The 26,450-nt window shown below is 44.6% G+C and overlaps 2 long non-coding RNA genes across 2 annotated transcripts in view; one reads left to right on the top strand and one right to left on the bottom strand.

The window, feature by feature from the left end:
- LOC310693619 overlaps window positions 1-26,450 on the bottom strand; it is a 159,279-nt gene that overhangs the window by 9,594 nt on the left and 123,235 nt on the right. The window lies entirely within an intron of this gene.
- LOC310693610 lies at window positions 102-4,103 on the top strand. The gene is made up of 2 exons (XR_014519273.1): window positions 102-790; window positions 1,592-4,103. It is a non-coding gene; the product is annotated as an uncharacterized lncRNA (long non-coding RNA).

The following is a 26,450-nucleotide window of genomic DNA, read 5'->3' as shown; positions in this document are numbered from 1 at the left end:
CTATAACCTATGAAACCTTAAAAGCTTCCCTAAACAGGGCTGCCTTTAAATGTCTTCTAAAAGTTTGGTAGTTATTTTTTTGACATCTGGTGGGAGGGCGTTCCACAGGGCAGGTGCCACTACCGAGAAGGCCATCTGCCTGGTTCCCTGTAACTTGGCTTCTCGCAGTGAGGGAGCCGCCAGAAGGCCCTCGGCGCTGGACCTCAGTGTCCGGGCAGAACGATGGAGGTGGAGACGCTCCTTCAGGTATACTGGACCGAGGCCAGCTGGCACCAACACCAATCAAGGTTGGCGAGACTGGATGTATATATGAAGGCCTACAGAGCTGGGCCTCAGATCCAGCCTGAATCATAATCCGGTGCTCTTTCATTGTTCAGAAGACCAAGAAAGAAGGTGGATAAGGGACTGTGGTTGTAGTGACCCAAGAGAGCTAATCTTGCTGGGAAAAGGGCTTTGGCCACACTGTCGCAACACTGGAGCAAGCCCACATCTCCTAAGTCCAAGGTCTGCACTTTGTGTTAGCTATGAGTTATAAGGAGGACATTTTCCCTTTGTTTTGAAGAGGCTCACCACTCTCAGCTTTATTTTTACTGAGTGCTACAGCAAAAGTTTTCACAGCACAAACAACACTCACACAGCAAAAGCAACAGCGGAGGACAGTTTGAGCTGCAAGTTCATTTGGGTCAAGCAAAAGCCAAGCTTTTTTTCCATTTTTAAAAGAGAAAAGACATTTTCTATCACAAAAATAAATTGGATTTGGCTGTGCTTTTGTAATTAGCAAATCTCTGATGTTTACATCAATCTATGGCTGACTTCAAAGGGATGTGGGTGGCACTGTGGGTTAAACAACAGAGCCTAGGACTTGCCAATCAGAAGGTTGGCGGTTCGAATCCCCGCAACAGGGTGAGCTCCCGTTGCTCAGTCCCTGCTCCTGCCAACCTAGCAGTTGGAAGTGCAAGTAGATAAATAGGTACCGCACCGGCGGGAAGGTAAACGGCGTATCCGTGCGCTGCTCTGGTTCGCCAGATGCGGCTTAGTCATGCTGGCCACATGACCCGGAAGCTGTACGCCGGCTCCCTCGGCCAATAAAGCAAGATGAGCACCGCAACCCCAGAGTCGGCCACGACTGGACCTAATGGTCAGGGGTCCCCTTTACCTTTACCTTACAGAAGGCTAGTTTCTATGCTCTCACCCACCCCTCCCGATCTTTCATCCACGAATCTGATCAGGTAGCCTCCAGAAATAGCATGTTTCACTCAGAGTTTGTTAATGAATATATTATTTATTTAACATAATCGAAACCTCCAGCCTTTCCCGTTAATAAACAACGTACAGTCATACCTCAGGATAAATACACTTCAGGATAAGTATTTTTGGGTTGCGCTCCGCGGCGACCCGGAAGTACCAGAGCGCGTTATTTCCGGGTTTTGCTGCTCGCGCATGTGCAGACGGTCAAAATGACGTCACGCACATGCGCAGAAGCGGCAAAACGCAACCCGCGCACACGCAGACGCACAGTCGCGTCTTACGTTCTGTTCAGGATTCGAATGGGGCAACCCCAGAGTCGGTCACGACTGGACCTAATGGTCAGGGGTCCCTTTATTTATGGCTGACTTACACCAGCATAGATGCTAACAGAATCTGGTTACGGGCCATGTCTTCCTTCTCTGACGACACATCTCAGCAGTAACAGAGGGAACAGATGTCCTGAGTTGCGTATTATCTTTTGTTTAGAAAGCAGTGTCAGTAAGATTGACTTGGCAACCGAGATGTTAACAGTGCGGTCTGATTTTTGGACCCTTAGGATAAATCTGACTGTCCCTTGATAAAGAGATTGCCAGACCAGGGTCTGGGTGGACAAACAGAAGAGATGGGAGCCGATAATTTCAAGAATGTATTGACTGATCCAAGGCTTAGGGACAGACTTGTCATTCCTGGGGTTGGTTTCCGATCTTTCCCAACAAAGGGATTCCTGGCGGAAGGAGAGGATTAGATTAAAGTCGAGCAGAGTCTCCGGGGAAAGATGGCTCATTGGATGAAGTCAACAAAAGGAATTGTTTAATATTTGTTACACTGTCCTAGAGAGACCTTCCACCATCGCTAATGGGATTATCATTATACCAGTTCCACGCCAACGGAGTATTCAAAACGTGCCGAGTGGGTGGATGATTTCGCTAAATTCAACTGTTCCATCCCAAATATGTCTGCTTTTGAAAAAGGAAAGGATGGCAAGTGAGCTTATATGGATCCAGCCGAGGAATTTTGGTGGTGGAAGTTTTCAGCGGAGGCCAGAGATATTCTAGTGAGTCAGAAGCACATATTTAATCTCCTTGATCTCGCCATTCTTGACAGAATGACAGAATGTCAATAGGAAAGGTGCTCTTAAGCGACTTCTGATGTGGTGGGAGCATCTTTTGAGTTCTTTCATAGACAGTGCATTCTCACAGCGTTTCTCATCAGAATTCGTTTCCAGAGAGAACAAGAAAACTCAAGGCTTGCTCTTGTGTTTTCCTCCAGTCAACCAAGGCAAACTTGCTTATCTCCAAATAATCAGGCCCACAACTGAGGGAAATAAATATAGAGATGATAAAAGTCATTAGCAATTATATAACTAAGTCCATGAAAGTTAATTGCCCATCTGCCCACACAGATCTGTATTAGTCATTTGTGGCCTAAAAGAAACATTTTTTTTTTAAAAAAATATTGCCTTGAGGTGATTCTTACTCACCACAGCTGGCTAGACAACTAAGAACCCCAGCCTGTTTGCATGAGTACGCTCCTGAATCATGCCACAATTAGTCAAAAGGATTATTCTGCAAAGTCTGAACTAGATAGCCCTGTGCCTTACAAATTAACCATAGATATCCATACATTAAATCATAATGCACACAAGGAACCATGAATACCTATAAAAAGTGCTAGGGAAAATTAGGGTCCGTGCTCCAGTTTTACCGGTAATTTAGCTTTGTTGTTGTTGTTTAGTTGTTGAGTCGTGTCCGACTCTTCGTGACCCCATGGACCAGAGCACACCAGGCACTCCTGTCTTCCACTGCCTCTCGCAGTTTGGTCAAACTCATGCTGGTAGCTTCGAGAACGCTGTCCCACCATCTCATCCTCTGTCGTCCCCTTCTCCTTGTGCCCTCCATCTTTCCCAACATCAGGGTCTTTTCCAGGGAGTCTTCTCTTCTCATGAGGTGGCCAAAGTATTGGAGCCTCAGCTTCACGATCTGTCCTTCCAGTGAGCACTCAGGGCTGATTTCCTTCAGAATGGAGAGGTTTGTCCTCTTGCAGTCCATGGGACTCTCAAGAGTCTCCTCCAGCACCACAATTCAAAAGCATCAATTCTTCAGCGATCAGCCTTCTTTGTGGTCCAGCTTTCACTTCCATACATCACTACTGGGAAAACCATAGCTTTTACTATACGGACCTTTGTTGGCAAGGTGATGTCTCTACTTTTTAAGATGCTGTCTAGCTACCTTGTATATTATTTTATGCTATTGTGGGCTGTGTGAGGTAAAGCCACCTGATCGTTGACTTTATCATGCCATTTTCTCGTTTCTCATTTTCTCATTGGGATTAATCCAAGCCCCAGCCTTTCACAGAGGCATTTTTTTGGTACAGGTCATTCACAAAAACCTCACAACGGGATCACAGCAAACCCGTCCTCTGACAACTTCATGACACCTTCAAATAATTTGAGACTATACCAACATGAGGAACTATGTCATGCATGAAGATGAAGGGTGTGGGGAGCGAATTGTGGCGAAGGAGAGAGAAAGTATGTGTTAAGATGTACCAAAATAGGGTTTTCTTCTGTTTTAAAAAAGGCCTTTATCAGAGCAATGCTAACATTTTGGGGAAAGGAGGGGGGCATGTTTCCCCCCAGTCAATTCAAGTACTGGCTTGCGGAGGCAAAATACTGCAATATTCTTTGGGTTCCCCCACCCCTAGACCATTGGATCATGTGCTAAAGTAGCATACTTGAGTAACAAACAAATTGACTATTGTATTATTTACCCAAAAAAATCATCATTATTTATTTTTACAAGTATGTGGTTTTTTAAAAATAAAATAAAATAAATGAAATTCTTCTTCGTTTCCTCCTCCTCTTCCACAAAGTAAATTTCATGACCATTTTTTAAGAAAAAAAACACAACCAACCCAAAGGAGAACTAAGCCACAGATCTCTTGTCTAAACGCTGACACAACCGTAGCCAGAATGGCAAACAATGGGCAATATTCTCTCAGAAACCCAGCAAAAATCCCTCACACAACCTGCGACTGCGTTTGGGAAACGCAGATTAAAAAAAAGCCCCGTCTTGGATCATGGAAAGGTGTCACCTCAGTAATGATACCAGGGACAGAGATAAAAGTCCCCTGGCTCTGGTCATGAGACACAGCTTCATTACTCGCACAGCGGGTGGTCCTGTGGCTCTCAACGCTTGCATTTATTTTATTTTTTATTTTTTTATTCTCTGATAATGAGAAAATGTTTAAACTCCCATCCCTGTGTTTAAACACTTCTTCCTGCTGACAGCAGCAGGGAGAGCCCTTGATCAGCTGTCAGGCTGAAAAGTGCAATTTTTCCGGGAAAGTAAACAGCATGTTTGCCAGTGGGAAATAATTTTCTATTTGTTTGCACACTGTTAGTGCTGGGAGTGATGGAGCCATGTCAAAGTAGCTGATTGACTCAGAGAGGGGGAATAGCAAATGGTCCGGGGGAGGGGGGAATGCCCTTTATTGTGTGCTTTTGGTAAAAAAGAGCCTGCGATTTCGGAGATTTCACTGCACACCAACATTTTGAGGCTCAGTTTCAGCACCTCCCTCTGTGTGAGCCTCTGAATCAGTGGGGTGCAGAAAGAATAATGGGGAGTTGCGGCGCAGTTCAATATAAAAATCTGTTGTATGGAGAACATTTTACAAACCAGGTGTTCTTTTATATATAAAACATGAAACAGGATTTACACCTGTCTATGTATTTCTCAGGGATGTGGGTGGTGCTGTGGTCTAAACCACAGAGCCTAGGGCTTGCCAATCAGAAGGTTGGCGGTTTGAATCCCCGCGATGGGGTGAGCACCCGTTGCTCGGTCCCAGCTCCTGCCAACCTAGCAGTTTGAAAGCACGTCAAAGTGCAAGTACGGAAATAGGTACCGCTCCGGCAGGAAGGTAAATGGCGTTTCCATGCACTGCTCTGGTTTCACCAGAAGCGGCTTAGTCATGCTGGCCACATGACCCGGAAAAACTGTCTGTGGACAAATGTCGGCTCCCTCAACCAGTAAAGCGAAATGAGCGCCACAGCCCCAGAGTCATTCGCGACTGGACTTAACTGTGAATAAACAAGAGCTGTTTGAAGAATCACTGTGTCGTCTGATATGTTCACCCACGACTTAACACCTTGCTCCACTTGCATTTCCCTCTGGCCCTGCCCACAATTGCATGTGGCCCTCAGAAAGCTTCTCAGAAAGAAATGCGGCCCTTGAGCTGTGTAAGTCCCCCCCCCCCTTGCTTGGTACAGTGACTTTGCACTAACCTAACCGGCATTGCACCCGTTCAGGTTTAAATGCTTTCATACTTTTTGGAGTACCAACAGCTTTCGATATACAGCTCTATCCAAATATATGAAGCCCTAGCGTCACTGACAAGAGGCTTTCTTTTGCGATTACCTGGAAGAAGCTTGGCAGCAAATTAATCTGTTCGCAACTGTAACAAGCATGAATAGGCCAACTGCAGGGAAGGTTGCTTAAGAAATTGAACCCCAGCCTCTTCCTCTCGGCCCCTGAGGGCAGCGGCTTAAGAGTGTGGCACACAAACGTTTGAAAGAAGCAAGTGACTCATGACACCAAAACTGATCTCTGATCAAGCTGGACAAATTTTCACAGTCTTAGAAAAGGTTTCCCAGTTGTCATACCCTAGCTGGGAACACGCTCACAGCCTAAAAGTTCCTCTTTCGTTCCCTGCCATTTCCATCTTTTCCTTCTCTGCTTTTCTCCTTCCAAAGGGAATGTCAACATGGCAGCTTTCTGTACAGTGGTACCTCAGGTTAAGTACTTAATTCGTTCCGGAGGTCCGTACTTAACCTGAAACTGTTCTTAACCTGAAGCACCACTTTAGCTAATGGGGCCTCCTGCTGCCGCAGCGCCGCCGGAGCACGATTTCTGTTCTCATCCTGAAGCGAAGTTCTTAACCTGAAGCACTATTTCTGGGTTAGCGGAGTCTGTAACCTGAAGCGTATGTAACCTGAAGCGTATGTAACCCAAGGTACCACTGTACTACTTTTCATAAACAGAAGCATGGAGGGGAGTGTGTAGGCTTGGTTCCAAATATTTGTTAACTCATGGGTAGGCAAACTAAGGCCCGGGGGCCGGATCCGGCCCAATCACCTTCTAAATCCAGCCTGCGGGTGGTTTGGGAATCAGCGTGTTTTTTCATGAGAATGTGTGCTTTTCTTTAAAATGCATCTCTGGGTTATTTGTGGGGGATAGGAAGTGGTTCATTCCCCCCCCCCAAAAAAAATATATAATCTGGCCCCCCACAAGGTCTGAGGGACAGTGGAGCAGCCCCCTGCTGAAAGAATTTGCTGACCCCTGTTAAAGGCAATTCGCTGGAGCAATATTCCAATATCCATATTGGGGCAATACCTTTATCAGACCAACGCAAATGTCACAAGGCTTTTGAGCTCTCCAGAACTCATCAGTAGGCTACATGGTCAACAACACAAAGGAAACAACGAAACTGGCTCTTCATTAAGCCACGCACACCCCATCCCATCCTTGTGGGGGACTCCCTGGTCCTGAATGGGGTAACTGTGCCCCTGAAGGACCAGGTGCGCAGGCTGGGAGTCATTTTGGAATCACAGCTGTCCATGGAGGCACAGGTCAATTCTGTGTCCAGGGCAGCTGTTTACCAGCTCCATCTGGTACGCAGGCTGAGACCCTATCTGCCTGCAGACTGTCTCACCAGAGTGGTGCATGCTCTGGTTATCTCCCGCTTGGACTACTGCAATGCACTCTACGTGGGGCTACCTTTGAAGGTGACCCGGAAACTGCAATTAATCCATAATGCGGCAGCTAGTCTAGTGACTGGGAGTGGCCGCCAGGACCACATAACACCGGTCCTGAGAGATCTGCATTGGTTCCCAGTACATTTCCGAGAACAATTCAAAGTGTTGGTGCTGACCTTTAAAGCCCTAAAAGCCCTAAACAGCCTCGGTCCTGTATACCTGAAGGAGCGTCTCCACCCCCATCGTTCAGCCTGGACACTGAGGTCCAGCGCTGAGGGCCTTCTTGTGGTTCCCTCACTGCGAGAAGTGAGGTTACAGGGAACCAGACAGAGGGCCTGCTCGGTAGTGGCACCCGCCCTGTGGAACACCCTCCCTTCAGATGTGAAGGAAATAAGCAGCTATCCTATCTTTAAAAGACATCTGAAGGCAGCCCTGTTTAGGGAAGTTTTTAATATTTAATGCTGTATTGTTTTTAACACTTGATTGGGAGCCGCCCAGAGTGGCTGGGGAAACTCAGCCAGATGGGCAGATGGGCGGGGTATAAATAAATTATTATTACTATTATTATTATTGTCTGAACCGATGTTCATAGTTAAGCTCTCTACATACCAACCATGTGCTGTAGCCAGTGGCGTAGCGTGGGGGGTGAAGGGGGGGCCGGCCGCACCGGGCGCAACATCTGGGGGTTAGGGTTAGGGGGCGCAAATCCATGGGTTAGGGGGCGCAAATCCACGGGTTAGGGGGCGCAAATTACTTGCATTGCCCCGGGTGCTGACAACCCACGCTACACCACTGGCTGTAGCCAAGAACAAACTTTGGCTGCAACTTGTGGTTAGTTAAGAGCTTAATCACAAGTCTAGACTAGACAACATGGCATAGCACAGGAGGAAAAAGGACCAGGGAGTTCCTCTTCCAGAGGGTCCCAGTAAGCCATAATTTGGCTTTGCTGACCATGTCATGCACAAAAAGTCAACACACACACACACACACACACACGGGTGACGCTGTGGTCTAAACCACCGAGCCTCTTAGGCTTGCCGATTGCAAGGTCAGCGGTTCAAATCCCCACAACGGGGTGAGCTCCCGTTGCTCAGTCCCAGCTTCTGCCAACCTAGCAGTTCAAAAGCACACCAGTGCAAGTAGATAAATAGGTACCGCTCCAGCGGGAAGGTAAACGGCGTTTCCGTGTGCACCGTTTTCCGTCACGGTGTCCCGTTGCGCCAGAAGTGGTTTAGTCATGCTGGCCACATGACCGGGAAAACTGGTCCGGGGACAAACGCCAGCTCCCTCGGCCTGAAAAGCGAGATGAGCGCAACACCATAGTCAAATTCAACTGGATTTAACCGTCCAGAGGTCCTTTACTTTTACACGCACACAATATCGAATACGCCCCAGAGATCTCGCAACACAGGCGCTCCAAACGCTTGCAATCCAAATTCACATTTTCGTATTGATTACTTCTTTCCTTTTGCTTACTTGACACAGGCCTGCAATGCTTCAAGAAGTGGCTTCCTCAGAACCAATTTATTATGGAGCATTTCAGTAATATTCTCTATTAATATCCTCTGCAGGTGATTCAGAATTGCCTTCCTTTTCTTAATATAGTGGTACCTCGGGTTAAGTACTTAATTCATTCCAGAGGTCTGTTCTTAACCTGAAACTGTTCTTAACCTAGCTAATGAGGCCTTCCGCTGCCGCCGTGCCGCCGGAACACGATTTCTGTTCTCATCCTGAAGCAAAGTTCTGAACCCGAGGTAATATTTCTGGGTTAGCGGAGTCTGTAACCTGAAGCGCCTGTAACCCGAGGTACCATTGTACTTAGTGCTTTAACTACTGATGAAGCCCAGGACGGTGAAACAAGGCCAATATTCCAGAAATCTGTACAGTGGTACCTCGGGTTACATACGCTTCAGGTTACAGACTCCGCTAAACCAGAAATAGTGCTTCAGGTTAAGAACAGTTTCAGGTTAAGTACGGACCTTAGGAACGAATTAAGTACTTAACCCGAGGTACCACAGTATAAACGACTCTTACATCCTTGTGAGAAACTGTTGGTTAGCCTTCTTGTCCAATGTGGCTCAATATTAGCACACAATTTAATCAGCAAGGGGAAGAGCAAAAGGAGGATTCTGGAATTAACCGGGGGGGGGGGGGTTGGGTGTCCCCCACCCCATACTCTGTTTTTCCTTATATCAGTATGCTTTCCTAGAAGCTGGATGTAACAGAAACTATACACCATGCAAAAGCATTTTATGATTTATTATTGTAGAAGAAAAACATTTTTTTAAATAACTGCCCCCCCCCCAAAAAAAAATATCTAGCTTGGAAGGAGGGTTGAAATTAAGGCCAACCTATTTGCATTGTGAATAAAAGCTACCCACTCTCTAAGAAAATGCAGAAATTATCAATGCCCTCTAATGAACTCTGTGGGGTCTGGGCCTTTGATATGGATCTTGATGCTGAAGAGGAAGGGGGGTTCTAGCCAGACTGAAGCCCAGCATGGTGTGGAGGGTGGTGGGCAACCCAATCTCCCTCAGAGTGAGAGAAAAGAAGTGGGATTATAGTTTTTTTTTCCTTCTTGTCTCTCCTGTGAGAAGGCCCAGCTGGGGCCCAAAAATGGAAGCAAGAAGAGTTACCGACAATTGAAGAATGAAGGATGAAGTTAATGGGCTATGCAGAATTAGATAAACTAACAGGAAGGATTCGAAACCGGCGAGACCAGAAATTCACGGAAGACTGGAGTAAATTTACGGACTATTTGAAAAGTAATTGTGAAGAACAGACGACGTTTGTAGGTTTGCAAAAAGTTTTGTGAGGAGTATTATTAGAAGTATTGTAAAAATGGAGAAGGGGAAGGATGATTTGTTAAGAGATGTAAAGGCAATATAAAGTTAAGAAATGCATAAGAAGTGGTTAAAACGGTGGATCATCAGAGGTGCTGATGGATGTCCAAAAAGATTGTATAAGTGATAAGTTTTGTGGTACATTTTATAATTTATATGTTAAAATTAATAAAAAATATTATATAAAAAAAGAGAAGGCACCGCTGGGGAGTTAAATCCAGCCCTGTTTAATCAGGACTATAGCCATCTTCACAAAAACCAGAAGCAAAGCCACATCTTTCTCAAACTGAGAATGAGTCATCCTGAGGTTAGAACATCAGTGACAGGAGCAGCCAGACCTGTCTTCGCATTACATTTGCAGCTACTTAAATGGCGTGCATGCTTGCAACCGGATTCTCACAACCCTTCCTCCCTTGTGAAGCTTCAGTCAATTCACACTTCAATGGTCATGTGAAGAATATAAAACCTACATTGGCTAGAGCAGTGTTTCCCAACCGGTGTTCCGCGGCACACTAGTGTGCCGCGAGACGTTGCCTGGTGTGCCGTGGGAGGGAGGCGGGCGAGTCGGGCGGCGGCGGCGAGGAGCGAGCTCCCTCCCACATCCCATCGCCGCTCTGCCGCACGCTAGCTCTTGACTGCTCTTGCCGCACGCTAGCTCTTGACTGCTCTTGCCGCTCTTGCCGCACGGCTAGGCTAGGCCGGCCTACTGGGCTGTCGCAGGCGGAAGGCCTGCGCATGCGCGAGGTTTTCGCGCCTTTGGGATTCCCTTCACGCCTTCCTCCTCCCGGGGCCTTGAGAGCGCGGGAAGCGGCAGCGCGAGACCGGCGTTGAGCCTGGCAGGTATTGCGCTTGCCAAGGCAGTCATTTGGGAAATGAAAACTTGCAAAGCAAGCAACCAGTTCAATCTGAAGTACGTGTATGCTTAATTATCCTGTATCTGAAACCTGTTCTGCCCCCTCCCCCACACTTGGTGCCATTTTCATCTACACATGCAGCAGAGTAAGTTGACCCAGAATAGTACCAATTCAGATGGCAGATGGGAGAATGACAGTGCTGAATGCTTTCCCATGTAGAACAGTCCCTGCAAATAAAAACCTAGCATATTTGGAAGAGGGATGCTAGCCTAACCATTACCTTCTATGCTGTTACTATTTTTTTTTTTACATAATTAAAAAACTTACTATTTCATAATAAAGTAATTATAAAATACTTTCTTTGTGTTTATTTGATTCCTATTAAAGAGAGTTACTTTATATATAGTCAATATAGGCACAGAGTTAATTTTTTAAACATTTTCTAATGGTGGTGTGCCTCGAGATTTTTTTCATGAAACAAGTGTGCCTTTGCCCAAAAAAGGTTGGGAAACACTGGGCTAGAGCAGTGTTTCCCAACCGGTGTTCCGCGGCACACTAGTGTGCCGCGAGACGTTGCCTGGTGTGCCGTGGGAGGGAGGCGGGCGAGTCGGGCGGCGGCGGCGAGGAGCGAGCTCCCTCCCACATCCCATCGCCGCTCTGCCGCACGCTAGCTCTTGACTGCTCTTGCCGCACGCTAGCTCTTGACTGCTCTTGCCGCTCTTGCCGCACGGCTAGGCTAGGCCGGCCTACTGGGCTGTCGCAGGCGGAAGGCCTGCGCATGCGCGAGGTTTTCGCGCCTTTGGGATTCCCTTCACGCCTTCCTCCTCCCGGGGCCTTGAGAGCGCGGGAAGCGGCAGCGCGAGACCGGCGTTGAGCCTGGCAGGTATTGCGCTTGCCAAGGCAGTCATTTGGGAAATGAAAACTTGCAAAGCAAGCAACCAGTTCAATCTGAAGTACGTGTATGCTTAATTATCCTGTATCTGAAACCTGTTCTGCCCCCTCCCCCACACTTGGTGCCATTTTCATCTACACATGCAGCAGAGTAAGTTGACCCAGAATAGTACCAATTCAGATGGCAGATGGGAGAATGACAGTGCTGAATGCTTTCCCATGTAGAACAGTCCCTGCAAATAAAAACCTAGCATATTTGGAAGAGGGATGCTAGCCTAACCATTACCTTCTATGCTGTTACTATTTTTTTTTTTACATAATTAAAAAACTTACTATTTCATAATAAAGTAATTATAAAATACTTTCTTTGTGTTTATTTGATTCCTATTAAAGAGAGTTACTTTATATATAGTCAATATAGGCACAGAGTTAATTTTTTAAACATTTTCTAATGGTGGTGTGCCTCGAGATTTTTTTCATGAAACAAGTGTGCCTTTGCCCAAAAAAGGTTGGGAAACACTGGGCTAGAGCACGCATTTGATTTATTTTCCATACTCTGTGGCGCATGGAGAACCTTTGCCCATGACACAAAAAGCGTGAGAGAGGCTCAGAGAGACTCCCTGTTTTGCTTTGGTCTGTTCCAGAAGGCACAGCGCGCTCACATGGATAAATCCTACTCCTTCTGTTATGTACTGAAGTTCTCACCCTGGGCCAGCAGGGGGATACTGTAGATAGTTATGCAAATGAAGGATCGAAAGTGGCGTTCAGTGATTGGATAGTTTTAGAAAGTTGCTACAGTAACGTTGTACGGGAGCTCTATATAAGCAGGCTGACTGAGCTCTTCAGTTCAGTTCTGTTCTGGCCTCTGAATAAACAAGAGCTGTTTGAAGAATTGCTGTGTCGTCTGATATGTTCACCCACAACTTAACACCTTCTTTCCTTGAGGGAGGCTGGATCAGAGCCACTTTGGTGTAGGGATCTTTTCTAGGGAGTCTTCTCTTCTCATGAGGTGGCCAAAGTATTGGAGCCTCAGCTTCACGATCTGTCCTTCCAGTGAGCACTCAGGGCTGATTTCCTTAAGAATGGAGAGGTTTGATCTTCTTGCAGTCCATGGGACTCTCAAGAGTCTCCTCCAGCACCATAATTCAAAAGCATCAATTCTTCGGCGATCAGCCTTCTTTATGGTCCAGCTCTCACTTCCATACATCACTACTGGGAAAACCATAGCTTTAACTATACGGACCTTTGTCAGCAAGGTGATGTCTCTGCTTTTTAAGATGCTTTCTAGGATACAATATTGTATCAAGCCCTTATTTCCCCTCACTTTCACATGCATTTCCCCCTCAATTTTACTTATCGCAAGTCTGAAGGCAGAGTGGGGGAGACAGGAGCAGGTTTGTTGCTCGCAAGCACCCAGTCTATTTGAGCTGCACAGTCTAAATTTGCAGGTGTGCAATTCATAGAATCATAGAGTTGGAAGAGACCACAAGGGCCATCGAGTCCAACCCCCTGCCAAGAAGGAAACACCGTCTGAACACTCCTGACATATGGTTGTCGAGCCTCTGCTTAAAGACCTCCAAAGGAGGAGACTCCACCACACTCCTTGGCAGCAAATTCCACTGTTGAACAGCTCTTACTGTCAGGAAGTTCTTCCTAATGTTTAGGTGGAATCTTCTTTCTTGTAGTTTGGATCCATTGCTCCGTGTCTGCTTCTCTGGAGCAGCAGAAAACAACCTTTCTCCCTCCTCTATTTTACATCCTTTTATATATTTGAACATGGCTATCATATCACCCCTTAACCTCCTCTTCTCCAGGCTAAACATGCCCAGCTCCCTTAGCCGTTCCTCATAAGGCATCGTTTCCAGGCCTTTGACCATTTTGGTTGCCCTCCTCTGGACACGTTCCAGTTTGTCAGTGTCCTTCTTGAACTGTGGTGCCCAGAACTGGACACAGTACTCCAGGTGAGGTCTGACCAGAGCAGAATACAGTGGCACTATTACTTCCCTTGATCTAGATGCTATACTCCTATTGATGCAGCCCAGAATTACATTGGCTTTTTTAGCTGCCGCGTCACACTGTTGGCTCATGTCAAGTTTGTGGTCAACCAAGACTCCTAGATCCTTTTCACATGTACTGCTCTCAATCAGTGGCGTAGCGTGGGTTGTCAGCACCCGGGGCAAAGCAAGTAATTTGTGCCCCCTAACCCGTGGATCTGCGCCCCCTAACCCAACCCCCAGATGTTGCGCCCGGTGCGGCCGCCCCTCCCTGCACCCCCCACGCTACACCACTGCTCTCAAGCCAGGTGTCACCCATCTTGTATTTGTGTCTCTCATTTTTTTTGCCCAAGTGCAATACTTTACATTTCTCCCTGTTAAAATTCATCTTGTTTGTTTTTGCCCAGTTCTGTAATCTGTCAAGGTCGTTTAGAAGTGTGATCCTGTCCTCTGGGGTGTTAGCCACGCCTCCCAGTTTGGTGTCATCTGCAAATTTGATCAGGATGCCCTTGAGTCCATCATCCAAGTCGTTGATAAAGATGTTGAATAAGACCGGGCCCAAGACAGAACCCTGTGGCACCCCACTAGTCACTCTTCTCCAGGATGAAGAGGAACCATTGATGAGCACCCTTTGGGTTCGGTCAGTCAGCCAGTTACAAATCCACTGAGTGGTCGCATAGTCAAGACCGCATTTTACCAGGTTCTTTACAAGAATATCATGGGCACCTTGTCAAATGCCTTGCTGAAATCAAGGTAGGCTACATCCACCGCGTTCCCTTCATCTACCAGGCTTGTAATTCTGTCAAAAAACGAGATCAGGTTAGTCTGACATGACGTATTTTTCAGAAATCCATGTTGACTATTGGTGATCACAGCATTCCTTTCTAGGTGCTCACAGACTGTTTGCTTAATGATCTGCTCCAGAATCTTCCCTGGAATTGAATCCCCCTCAGTAAATAGCGATAGACTGGAAGCGCCCATGGGCCAAGACAAAGCGAGGTGCCTCTGTCGGTGGATGTGCTTCTTCTGGACACAATGGCAACACAGTGGTTCCGCATTTCGGCCGACTGCAATACACATGCCTCAGAAAACCCAGGAAGTGCTATGCTATTTGCCCTGCATGGACTGTACACATGCTTGCTAATTCAAAAAGGACAAAACAACAACAAACAAACCTATGGTCATGTAAAGCATCCTCAATGAACACACGAGACATAACTGGCTGTGTTATTAGATAAATAAGGTATACTATTCATTGTATCCAACTGTAAATTTCCACAGAAGTACAGTGGTACCTCGGGTTAAGTACTTAATTCGTTCTGGAGGTCCATTCTTAACCTGAAACTGTTCTTAACCTGAAGCACCACTTTAGCTAACGGGGCCTCCCGCTGCCGGAGCACGATTTCTGTTCTCATCCTGAAGCAAAGTTCTTAACCTGAGGTACTATTTCTGGGTTAGCGGAGTCTGTAACCTGTGGTGCTTCAGGTTAAGAACAGTTTCAGGTTAAGAACGGACCTCCGGAACGAATTAAGTACGCAACTAGAGGTACCACTGTAATGCAAATAAATACAATATCATGATCTCACACATTTTACAACAAAAATAATATCAAACAATACATACCATATGTGATATTACAAGACAGTGGATCTTATGGCATAGTAGTAGCTGTGGTAAGCAGCAACTGTTACAAAGTTATATGGATCCAGTAGTAGATAGGTAGCCGTGTTGGTCTGCCATAGTCAAAATAAAAAAATTCCTTCCAGTAGCACCTTAAAGACCAACTAAGTTAGTTCTTGGTATGAGCTTTCGTGTGCATGCACACTTATGTGGACAAGCACAATAGTGATTGGGTTACGTCTCGTGTGTATATTGAGAATTCAAAAAGGACAATATGCCGTTTTTGCCAAAACTGATTCATCTCACCAAGTAGCTTGCGGGCAGTGCAGTGGGGTTGCCCAGAATCCCTGCAATGGCTATAAAACGTATGTGAGAGTCTATTAGCTCTGCGAACCTAAATGACCACCAGCAGGGATAATTTATTCCCAATCAACAAAAGGAAATGAAAGCCCCAGCTGTGCGGAAAGTGAGTTTTGCTTCCAAATATCAAGTAAATTGGGACGCGGGTGGCACTGTGGGTTAAACCACAGAGCCTAGGTCTTGCCGATCAGAAGGTCGGTGGTTCGAATCCCCATGACAGGGTGAGCTCCTGTTGCTCGGTCCCTGCTCCTGCCAACCTAGCAGTTCAAAGTGCAAGTAGATAAATAGGTACAGCTCCGGTGGGAAGGTAAACGACGTTTCTGTGCACTGCTCTGGTTCTCCAGAAGCGGCTTAGTCATGCTGGTCACATGACCTGGATGCTGTACGCCGGCTCCCTCGGCCAATAAAGCGAGATGAGCGCCGCAACCCCAGAGTCGGTCACGACTGGACCTAACGGTCAGGGGTCCCTTTACCTTTACCTATCAAGTAAATGGTATGTATAGGTTCAAAATAATCAACAATCCAACTACCACCATCAGAGCATTGGGTTGAATTTATATCTATATATCTATATATATCTACACACACACAGTCATACCTCGGGCTGAAGTAGCTTCAGGATAAGTATTCTCGGGTTGCGCACTGTGGCGACCTGGAAGTAATGGTGTGCGTTGCTTCTGGGTTTCGCTGCTCACGCATGCGCAGGCGGTCAAAATGACGTCACGCGCATGCGCGGAAGCGGCAAGTTGCAACCCGCGCACACGCAGACATGCGGATGTGGGTTGCGTTCGCTTCTGGATGTGAACGGGGCTCCAGAATGGATCCCGTTCGCATCCAGAGGTACCACTGTATATATATGATAGTAGCATTAATGCATAAGATCCTCGTGGCTTCTGTTTGTTTGGGTTCACAGAGCTATCATATTTTCAACCGTCCTTAAAACCACACAGGTGAGAAACTTGAAGCCTTACATCCATTCCCCTCCCTCCCCTCCCTCCCGCGTAGCCCCAAGCCCTGGCAACCCACGCTACACCACCAACTAAAACAGATTTCGGAGGGATTAAATTGAAAGTGCTCGTGCGTATATGAAAGCACACAAATGTGCACATGGAAACAGTCAGCCATGTATACACAGTCATGCCCTAGTGTGGACGCAGCCTAGGATTACACGGTCAGCATATGTCCAGTGAATTCTTATTTCTTTTTTTATAATATTTTTTTATTAATTTTAACATATAAATTATAAAATATACCACAAAACTTATCACTTATACAATCTTTTTGGACTTCCATCAGCACCTCTGATGATCCACCGTTTTAACCACTTCTTTTGCATTTCTTAACTTTATATTGCCTTTACGTCTCTTAACAAATCATCCTTCCCCTTCTCCATTTTTACAATACTTCTAATAATACTCCTCACGAAACTTCTTGCAACCCTACAAACGTCATCTGTTCTTCACAATTACTTTTCAAATAGTCCGTAAATTTATTCCAGTCTTCTGTGAATTTCTGGTCTCGCCGGTTTCAAATCCTTCCTGTTAGTTTATCTAATTCTGCATAGTCCAATAACTTCATCCTCCATTCTTCAATTGACGGTAACTCTTCTTGCTTCCATTTTTGGGCCAATAATATTCTTGCTGCTGTTATTGCATATAAAAAGAGCTTACATTCCTTTCTATTTATATCACTCCCCACAATGCCCAATAGAAATGCTTCTGGTTTCTTTATAAATGTATATTTCAACATTTTTTTCAACTCATTATATATCATCTCCCAGAAGCATTTCACCTTTTTACATTCCCACCACATGTGATCAAATGTTCCCTCTTTTTCTTTACATTTCCAACATTTATTACTAACTTTATACATTTTCGCTAACTTAACAGGTGTAATATACCACCTATACATCATTTTCATCACATTTTCTTTTAGGGCATTGCATGCAGTAAAATTTAAACCTTCCTTCCATAATTCCACCCAATCACTCAGCTGTATATTATACCCAAAATCTTTGGCCCACAGTGAATTCTTATTTCAATTCCACCGAAGCCCTTGTTTCTTAGTTAGGGCAATGAATTCTTTGCTCTTTCGGAAGGGAAATAGAAAATGCGGTGCAAAGGCAGATAAAGCGAAGGTAGAAGAGACAAGAGGTGAGGAGACTGCCTTTTTATTTTTGTAGCATGGAGGGGAAATGAGGAATCCAGCTGTGAATCTCCTCCAATATGCAGTCTGTCAGTATGGCATGTGAGGTTTGATCCGGCTCCAGGCATGCTTCACAGGGAATACTCTGTTCAAAGTAATTATCCTCTCGAACAGCCTAAGTATTAATTTATGTTTGGTGAGGGAGGGGCGAAGGGAGAATACTACTCTGGATGGTAGGAGTTGATTACAAAGTTAATTTTACACAATTTGCATGCCTCGCCCACAAAGTTCTGGAGGGGCCTGAAGCTGGGGTCCTTTAGCGATTAATAATAAATAATAAATAAATTTTTATTTATACCCCGCCCTTCCTGGTTCAGAAAACCGGGCTCAGGGCGGCTAACAACAAATTTAAAACACTTAATGGATGCGACAAAAAACAGCATAAAATACAGTATAAAACGTGAATAACAATAAATTCAGAATTCAAAAATCAATTTAGGGGGGAAATCCATCCAATAAACATTAGATGGCCACCAGGGCTAGCTGGCTAAATTAGTCTTATTTGGGCCAGCGAGGAGACCAGGGGAGAATTAACTGTGGGATCCCAGAGTGGGTAATCTTCATAAAAAGGGGAGGGGGAGGGAAGGAAGGGGAATAAAAGATCAGGCTAAATTCAAATTGAAAGCCAGGCAGAATAGCTCTGTCTTACAGGCCCTGCAGAAGGAAGTTGAATCCTCCAGGGCCCTGGTCTCATGGGACAGAGCATTCCACCAGGTCGGAGCCATCACTGAGAAGGCCCTGGCCCTGGTGGAGGATAATCTGACTTCCTTAGGGCCCGGGACCTCTAAATTATGATTATTCATGGATTATTCATGGATTATTCATTATGATTAAGGTCCTCTGCAGTGCATACCAGGAGAGGTGGTCCCATAAATACGAGGCCTTTAAAGGTCAAAAGGCTTTATTTTTTTAAAAAATATTTTTATTACATTTTCAGATACAAAGTCAGAAATATAAGAAACATAGAAAAGAAGTAAAAAGAAAAAAGAAAGAAAAAAGAAAAAAATCCAGCCTTCAAAAACATTTTTACATAGCCAACTGGACTTCCCCACATCTCCCTCACCCTGCGTTCTTTACAATAAAAATATCAGCAAATTATTACCTTGTTTCATGCCTTACTTTGTATCTTTCAAATATTATATTTCTCTGGATTTAAAGTACTTTTTATCAATTACTTATACCTTGAATTAAACATAATATTACTTTAAATTTCAACCTTTTCTTTCTTATAACTTAGTTTCCTGTTCACCAAATCTAGTTGCTGAAGCTAAAATTTCCAAATCATGCAAATTCTTAACATTCATACAACTTGTAGTGTTTTTGTAAATAGTCCTTAATTTTTTTCCAGTCCTCTTCCATTATTTCTTCTCCCAAATCTCGGATTCTGCCCGTCATTTCAGCCAGTTCCATATACTCCATCAATTGTGTCTGCCACTCTTCCAGTATTTTGCAATGAGTATTCTTGCTGCTGTAGTTGCATACATAAAAAAGGTTCTATCCTTCTTTAACACCTTCTGGCCAACAATGCCCAGGAGGAAGGCCTCTGGTTTCTTGGGAAAGGTATACTTAAACACCTTTTTTAACTCATTATAGATCATTTCCCAGAAGGCCTTCACTTCTGGACAAGTCCACCAGAGGTGAAAGAAGGTCCCTTCAGCCTCCTTACATTTCCAACATTTATTATCAGACAGGTGATATATTTTTGCAAGCTTGACTGGGGTCATGTACCACCTATATATCATTTTCATAATATTTTCCTTCAGGGCATTACATGCCGTGAATTTCATTCCAGTGGTCCATAACCTTTCCCAGTCCTCAAACATGATGTTATACCCAATATCCTGAGCCCATTTTATCATGGCTGATTTGACTGTCTCATCCTGAGTGTTCCATTTAAGCAGCGAGTTATACATTCTCGAAAGTACCTTAGTCTTAGGTTCTAACAGTTCTGTCTCTAGTTTCGATTTTTCCACCTGGAATCCTGTTTTTTTATCCAATTTAAAAACCTCCTGAATTTGAGCGTAGTGAAACCAGTCTTGCACCTTATTCTTTAATTTTTCAAAGCTCTGCAACCTAAAGGTCAAAAGGCTTTAAAGGTCAAAACCAGCACCTTAAACGCAAGGAGACAGACAAACCAAGAAAGGGCTACAAAACAGCCCAAGTCAGGAAAGCAGCTTTTAAAGGGAACAGCAAGGCTAGTTCACCTTGTTGTCTTAAAGTTTCTGCTCTCAATTAATTTAGTTCAGGGAGGGAATTTGCTGCAGAAGGTTGCCAGGACTAAGGGCAGCTGAGCTATTCAGAAAAAAATACTTGTATTCAATTAAAAATGAACTGATAGTTTCTCGTGTTACTTCTTCTGGTTGTGTTGGTAGACTTCTGACGTGTGTGCGTGCGGCTGAAACAAAATACTAACGTTTAGAATGGAGTTACTTTCAATTACTTTCCAGAACAGTAATGTATTGGTCCATATTACTACTTTGAAACCATCCAATTCCTTATATCTCTTCCAGATCACGGAAATCTTTGCGGGTGTTGCTCTCTCCTACCTCAAATTTGACAGGCTCTCCTCCTTGTTGACCTTCAGGTGCCTGGCAAAGACGTTTCTCCTTCAGCAGGCATTTTAAGAAAGCTTTCTATTTTTATAATTAATTTTTATTTCCCATAATTTTTATTAAATCACTTCATTAATTAAGCAGGGTACAAATACCACAAACAAACAAACAAATGTCCTCCGTATACATTTTTGAGTGTAACCAACCGTACTTTTCCGCGTATAAGACTAGGATTTTTTTTAAAAAAAAATAATGCCAAAAAATGGGGGTCAGCTTATACATGGGTAGTGCATAGGTTGGACGTTTGATTGGTTGCTGCCGTGGCTGTCAGCGGCTATTGTGCATGTTATTGGTTGCTGGTTCAATGGGTAGTGTTGATTGGCTATTGCTGTGGCAATTGGGTGGGCAATTGGCAACTTCTGCCAGCAAGGGGACAGACGAGGGGCGAATTTAGTGGCGCACGCGGGTGAGCGATTTTCGAAAACAATGCTGGGCAACCCTCTGCAAACGAAGCTCAACAACTCTATGCCATCTCCCCCCATTTTCTTAAATTTGAGTCCCCCAAAATAGGGGGCATCTTATACACATCTTATATACGGTAAATTCAAACTCACTGTGACTTATTCCTGAGTAGACCTGTCTGGTATTGGAAATTCTAATCTGATGTATCTGTTAAGTTGTGGGTGAACATATCAGACGACACAGCAATTCTTTAAACAGCTCTTGTTTATTCACAGGCCAGAACAGAACTGAACTGAAGGGTTCAGCCTGCCTGCTTATATAGAGCTACAACACAACAGTAACCACTTTCTGTAACTATCCAATCACTGAACGTCACTTTCAATCCCTTATTTGCATATGTGGACCTGAGTGAAAACTATCTCCATATCCCCCTGCTGGCCCAGGGTGAGACCTTCAGTCCATAACAGTATCCATGATGGAAACCGAGGCAAGGCAGTCTTTATTCCAGATTAGTCAATCCCAAACACTTTTGTCTCTGACTCTGCTCATCGCCAACTCTTTTCAACAGAAAAATAAAATATTACCTACTCCTGAACTCTGAAATAGTGCATATTTCACAGGAGGATACAAAAGCCTTCAAAAAAAAGAAAAAGAAAGCACTGTGGTGAAGATAATCCAAAATTCTGTTAAAAAAATAAAATATACAATAAAACAGCGAGCAGATCAGCCCTTCGGGAGTAAAAGGAAACTATGCATAAAAGAAAACAGATAAACTAGAACTCACCAAAAGGCTTTGAGTCTGAAACTTCAAAGGAGGACGTCAAGTTAATTCCCTTCAAACCTTTAAAAACAACCAACCTGAACAAATATACAATTTTCAATAATTACTAATTGAAATCACATGACCATATATCCCAGCAAATCCCAGGCCATGAAATTGCCCTTTTCAGAATTTACCATGTTGTTTTTCGTCAGTATAGCCATTAATGTAACCTTGCCAAAGTTTACGAAAGGTTACCAAACAATTAGGACGAATAACCCTAAAACATAGCAAGGAATATCCCTGGGAAAGTCCCAGGTACTCTCAAAGTTTTAGATTCAGATGATATGAGTAATGCGTATATTTCCCTGTTTAGGGAAGCTTTCAATGTTTGATGGACTACTGTATTTTAATATTTTGTTGGAAGCCACCCAGAGTGGCTGGGGAAACCCAGCCAGATGGGCGGGGTATAAATAAACAAATAAATAAACAAATAAATTATTATTATTATTATTATTATTATTATTATTATTATTATTATTACTACTACTACTACTACTACTACTATATGATCCTTTGAGATTATAAGCAGATCTTCAGGCGAAGCAATCCTGTGTTGTTGGCTATTATTTCCAATTCGACTCAAATAGTTTTCTCTAAGAGATGCGATGCTGAACGTATCACATGCAATCCCACCTGCAAAAAATGGAATTTGAAAAGTGTGCGGCACTATTTTTGTGGCTACCGCAGCGCCAAGGGAGGGGAGGTTTTATATGAAAAACAAACAAACTGGGTGGAGGGAGTAGCCAAGCCGGTTGCTGTTGCCGTCGTTGTCTCAGCATCCCCAACGCCTCTTGCAGCAACACATAATAATAATAATAATAATAATAATAATAATAATAATAATAATAGTTATTGTTGTTGTTGTTGTTGTTGTTGTTGTTGTTGTTGTTATTATTATTATTATTATTATTATTATTATTATTATTATTATTATTATTTATACCCCGCCCATCTGGCTGGGCTTCCCCAGACACTCTGGGTGGCTTCCCAAAAAAATATTAAAATACTGTAATACATCAAACATTAAAAGCTTCCCTAAACAGGGCTGCCTTCAGATGTCTTCTAAAAGTCTGGTAGTTGTTGTTCTCTTTGACATCTGGTGGGAGGGCGTTCCACAGGGAGGGCGCCACTACCGAGAAGGCCCTCTGCCTGGTTCCCTGTAACTTGGCTTCTTGCAGTGAGGGAACCGTCAGAAGGCCCTCGGTCCTGGACCTCAGTGTCCGGGCTGAACGATGGGGGTGGAGACGTTCCTTCAGATATACTGGATCGAGGCCGTTTAGGGCTTTAAAGGTCAGCACCGACACTTTGAATTGTGCTCGGAAATGTATTGGGAGCCAATGTAGGTCTTTCAAGACCGGTGTTATATGGTCTCGGCAGCCGCTCCCAGTCACCAGTCTAGCTGTCGCGTTCTGGATTAGTTGTAGTTTCCGGGTCACCTTCAAAGGTAGCCCCACGTAGAGCACATTGCAGTAGTCCAAGTGGGAGATAACCAGAGCATGCACCACTCTGGCGAGACAGTCCGCGGGTAGATAGGGTCTCAGCCTGCGTACCAGATGGAGCTGGTAAACAGCTGCCCTGGACACAACAACCTTTACACCTTTCAGCCTAACAAATTTAGTATGGCATTTGTGGACTCAAGCCCACTTCATCAGGAGCACGCAGGAAATCAGTCACTGTGGTTAAAATACTTCCGAGAAGCCTTTGGCACACCCACCCATCCTCATCCCTTATTGTAACTTGGCTTAAGTGTGTAACCAAAATAAATGCACCTTCTCCCCTTGAATGTGCTTTCTATCTTTCTCTTGCCCTTACGCATGCCAATGCACAGCTACATGCCTCTGACATGCTTTGCTATACATCCATTCAGCCTTGACTTTCAAGATGACTCACCAACCTGAACTTAGATAGCTGAACAAAAGTGCTCCGAAAATAAATGTCACTGAGGGGTCAGGCCTCTCTGAACTAGACCATAATTTAATTGCTGCCATAGTGAAAGTGAAGCATGCAGGAGTTGAGTGATAGAACCCGATACACTGATGTCAAAGCCAGGCATCTGAACACCTAGTAGTTTAATTTTACAGTACTAGGGATATAAATAGGGTTGATATTTCCTGCTGGCCCTGTAACAATAATTTATTCCTCCGGCGTATCAACCAGGAGAACAGAATTCCGCTTGGCCATGTAATGCGACTCACAGAGTCTTAATTCTGGCTAATAATAATAATAATAATAATAATTTCTTCTTCTTTGGCGATCACTTGTAGCCGAGTAAGATTGTCTTCTGTTAAGTTGTGGGTGAACATATCAGACGACACAGCGATTCTTCAAACAGCTCTTGTTTATTCACAGGCCAGGACAGAACTGAACTGAAGGGTTCAGTCAGCCTGCTTATATAGAGCTCCAGTACAACGTTACTGTAACAACTTTCTAAAACTATCCAATCACTGAACGTCACTTTTGATCCCTTATTTGCATAACTATCTACAGTATCCCCCTGCTGGCCCAGGGTGAGAACTTCAGTACATAACACCTTCCATGAACACAGTTTTAACAGTGAGTCCGTAAGTGACTGTGGAGGTCAATTCTGGATCCACGTGTCCTTCCACAGTGGGGACATTGGTTTCTGGGCAGGAGTTGATCATAATGAGGGTTTGCCAAACGTGCCTTCCTCTTTGTGCGTTTCTTCCTTTCGGCCGGAATTTGAGTGTCTTCCACATCCATGACATCTTTGGTAAAGGCTGTGCCCACGCATTTGGCTACATTGCCCCAAAACATATAAAACATACCAGTAATAAAACGTAGAACATCAAAAACTTCCTGATACAAGGTAGCAGGGCTGCCTTCAGATGTCTTCTAAAAGTTCCCCATCCAATTCTATATATGGGATGGGATGAGATGGGGGAATAATCTTCTTGGGCCAAACTTGGTCCTCTGCCATTGAGCTACTCACCACAATGATGTGAGGTGTGTTAGGCTGAGAAGAATTTTGTCCAAGGACGCCCAGTGAGCCTCATGGCTCCCTTGGTAGGAATCAGAACATGGTTTTACTCCAAGTGAAACACTCCAACCACGATCCCTGTGTTGCCATTAAAAGAAATTACAGTTGACTGGTGTATGAGGGTTTCTCTAGGAGTGCAGATCATGGCAGGGTTTTTTTTGGCTAAGAGCACATTTTGAGTTTTGAGGCAGTGCTGTGGGCTCCAGTCACAAAATGGCCACCACTGGGTGTGGCCCAAGGCAAAATAGCCGCTGTGCTGGTGTAGAACAAGACAAAATAATTGCCAGGCGGTGTGTGATGTGGCAAGAAATGGCTGCCACAACTGAACGAGCAGAAAAAGCAACAGGTTTGGACATGTCCCCTCCATCAGTGTGTGTGTTTATGTGTGTGTTTGTGTGGAGATATTCTCTCACCAAGAGAAGCAATCTGCTGTTAAGAATAGGGTGGGGGTCCAAACTTGGCATCCAATGAAATGCTTGGCAGAAAGGGTATCTGATCTAGGACAGACCCTCCAAGTGTCCCTATTTTCCAGGGATGTCCCTGAATTTAGAGAAGCCATCTCGGTTTCTGAATTGATCCCAGAATATCCCACTTTTCCTTGTTGTTGTTTGGTTGTTTAGTCGTGTCCGACTCTTCGGGACCCCATGGACCAGAGCACACAAGACACTCCTGTCTTCCACTGCCTCCTGCAGTTTGGTCAAACTCATGTTGGTAGCTTCAAGAACACTGTCCAACCGTCTCGTCCTCTGTCGTCCCCTTCTCCTTGTGCCCTCCATCTTTCCCAACATCAGGGTCTTTTCCAGGGAGTCTTCTCTTCTCATGAGGTGGTCAAAGTATTGGAGCCTCAGCTTCAGGATCTGTCCTTCCAGTGAGCACTCAGGGCTGATTTCCTTCAGGATGGGTAGGTTTGATCTTCTTGCAGTCCATGGGACTCTCAAGAGTCTCCTCCAGCACCACAATTCAAAGCATCAATTCTTCGGCGATCAGCCTTCTTTATGGTCCAGCTCTCACTTCCATACATCACTACTGGGAAAACCATAGCTTTTACTATACAGACCTTTGTCGGCAAGGTGATGTCTCTGCTTTTAAGATGCTGTCTAGGTTTGTCATTGCTTTCTCCCAAGAAGCAGGCGTCTTTTAATTTCGTGGCTGCTGTCACCATTTGCAGTGAGCCCAAGAAAGTAAAATCTCTCACTGCCTCCATTTCTTCCACTTCTGTCCCTATTTTCCTTGGAGAAATGTTGGAGGACATGGAGTTATGCAACCTCTAAGCCAAGGAGATAAGTATGGTCTTATCCCGAGTCGTCTGAAGGCAGTCCTGTATAGGGAAAGATTTTAAAAAATTGTTTAATGTTTTATTATATTTTTATATATGTTGGAAGCTGCCCGGTATATACTGGGGCAACCCAGTAAGATGTGTGAAGTATAAATAGCAAAATTATCATTATGGAATGGGACATCCCTATTTTCATCGGAGAAATGTTGGAGGGATAGGCAGAACCAAAGCAAACAGGAACTGAGCAGGAAGAGTGAAGAGTCTCTCACATGCCATAAATTTTTGAGGGGCTATTGCAGACACCCTGGGCACATTTAAGCTTTTGTTGGATTGGAGGCCGTTCACAAACAGCCCAACTTCAGCCCTGTCTCAAGATAAGCACAGCTGCCTCTGCACTCCATCGCAATGTGAAGTGGCATGATTTCAAACACATGAAGAGGCGGGACGCTTTGTGGTGGCTGTTTTACAGAAAGTGAAACCCCTGAGGCCTCCGGATTCGGTGCCAGAGATCAGCTTCCATGTAGAATCTGACACGTTTTGGATCCCAGAAGGCAACCGGCGCCTGTATCGCC

This window comes from Podarcis liolepis (genome assembly GCF_965112155.1).
Source record: "Podarcis liolepis genome assembly, chromosome: 1".
NCBI lineage: Eukaryota > Metazoa > Chordata > Lepidosauria > Squamata > Lacertidae > Podarcis > Podarcis liolepis.
The sequence above is the reverse complement of the archived record's forward strand: the minus strand, read 5'-3'. Positions and strand labels throughout refer to the sequence as shown.